Genomic DNA, 2143 nt, shown 5'->3' on the forward strand with positions numbered 1-2143 from the left:
AGCAGGGAGCCCTGTCCCCTTATCAACAGCCAGTGATAAGATCAACTGGTTGTAGCTAGCCAAATGCAGTCTCATTCACAGTCTAATTTAAGAGAGCAATTTTGACTAAAAGGTATGAATTATACTTGAAGGGATACAGGGACAGGGACATCCTTCTCATCTCCCCAAGAGATTTCTTTGAGGGTACATATAGAATGCAGTGCATCTTTAGAGTGAGGATGTGAAAACTTCCTGCCTCTGTACACACCACACCTGCCTTTCTCTGTCAACCTCTCTGCTTGGCTATGTTTAGAACACCGGCTAGACCGAGATGAGATTTTGGAGTCATCAAATGGCACCCTGTGAGCCTGTGAGAGGTGACAGAAGACCTTAGAGATCCTCCTGTCTGAACCCCTAATGTATTATCAGTGATTCTTGAGAGACTTGCTCAAGAGCCATCAGCTCATTTGCAGCCTAGTCAGAGTCACTGACTCCAGAGTTGAAGCTGGAGACAGAGGCTATGAGCTCTGAGAAGCCATCTAGCTCACCCCATAAGGATCCTTTTTATGACAGTGTTGGATCCTTCATTTTAACCTTTATGGAGATATTCAATGTAACCTAAATTCAAGATCTCTAAAGAATTCTACAGCAGGGCTTATCACCAGTAGAATTTACTAAAGCCCTCTTCTCCCGCCCCAGGATAAACAATGGGGTTTCTGTGCCAAGAACAAGTGAATGAGCGAAGCATATGCTCGCAGGGCACTGACACTGTTCATTTCGGCTCAGAGTATCAAGGAGACCACTGTGGAGAAAAAGATGGATGTTAGGGGGAGGTATGGCAGGATGGGAAGCAAGGAGAAAGCTAGAGCGGAGAGAACAAAGCAGAGACCAATGTTCCAGAAAATTGAGCAGAAGGATCCATGTGGGGCCAGAGGACTTAGCCCCTGGGGTTAGATGTTATTAGTGCAGCCACCCAGAAAACAGAGGAAGCCGGACTGTCAGTCACTTGGTGGATTTCCTGTTGCTTCTTAGGGGGAAATTTTTTCCATGCAGCTAGGAAAATGACAAAACTCATCTTTCTAATTGGAGAACAGGTGAAAGGATGCTCAGGCTGCCCTTGTCTGGGCACACATTCTTGCTCAGGGAAGCCAGGTGCTCCCTGGTAAGTGCTTGGAATTGAGATCTGCAGTTGAAGATGAAAGCCACTCCAATACTTTCATAGCGAGGCATCTTTATTACTTCTACAATTTTTATTTTCTTACAGTTTTCTTTCTTTGAACTAAATTGAGCTTATCTTCTTTACCAGTCCCTTATACCTCCTCTAGCCTTAAGACTTTTGGATTGTTTCAGAAAATATTTTGGGAAATGATTTACTTAAATTATAGTAGCAGCATCAACCACAGTGGCCATTACCACAATGACAGCTTTCTAATATGACCATTATTTTATAAAAGAGAGGGCTTTTTCCCAATAAGAGTGATGTGGTTTTAGAATCAAAGACACATTAAATTTTATGAATACCTCTCTACTTTGTCTTTGTTTTCTTTTTATTATGTAGACTAGAGAAGATACCGTCCATTACCTGCACTGATCTGTAGGGGGCATTTGGAAAATAGGAGTGGATGTTGCTCTCTGGTTGTGATTTACAATAATTGTCCATTCAGGAAAGGATTCTGATGTCCTTGGTGGTTTCTGTAGGGCTGAGACCAATGAACTGTGCTCCTTTCAGAGCTCCCTTAATCCTCACCACTTCGTATTGGTTGTCTGTGTGCTTCATTTAAATGAGAGAAATCTGGAAGTACACCTCTTTTAATCCCTGCCACCAGGCTATGGTTAATATCTGGGAAGAAGCCTCTTTCATCAAAATGCCAGTGATGTGAAGGCGGAGAATTCTTCTCTTATCCAAGCAGTTATTTTTATTCCTTGTAGTTAAATCCTTGGAGTTTTATGCAAGTAGGCAATTCTCGGTGGCCTTTGTTTCTGATCACTTTCTCTGTCAGTTACATTTGAAAATCATATGTACTGTCTCTCTGACACCCACCTCACCCTTTCATATATGCTCAAGAGAAGACCAATATCAAGTCAAGAAGGCAAGCAAATTAAAATTAGGAAGGGACATAGGGAAATCACATGCTTTATTTAGCCCTAGTGCACTACAGAGCAG

General features: G+C 42.4%; 1 protein-coding gene across 1 annotated transcript in view; it reads right to left on the minus strand.

Annotated features, from left to right (window-relative positions):
• Positions 1–2143, minus strand: part of ADCY8 (adenylate cyclase 8) — a 242822-nt gene that overhangs the window by 83639 nt on the left and 157040 nt on the right.

This window comes from Tupaia chinensis, unplaced genomic scaffold (genome assembly GCF_000334495.1).
Source record: "Tupaia chinensis unplaced genomic scaffold, TupChi_1.0 Scaffold000513_1, whole genome shotgun sequence".
NCBI classification, from domain to species: Eukaryota; Metazoa; Chordata; class Mammalia; order Scandentia; family Tupaiidae; genus Tupaia; species Tupaia belangeri.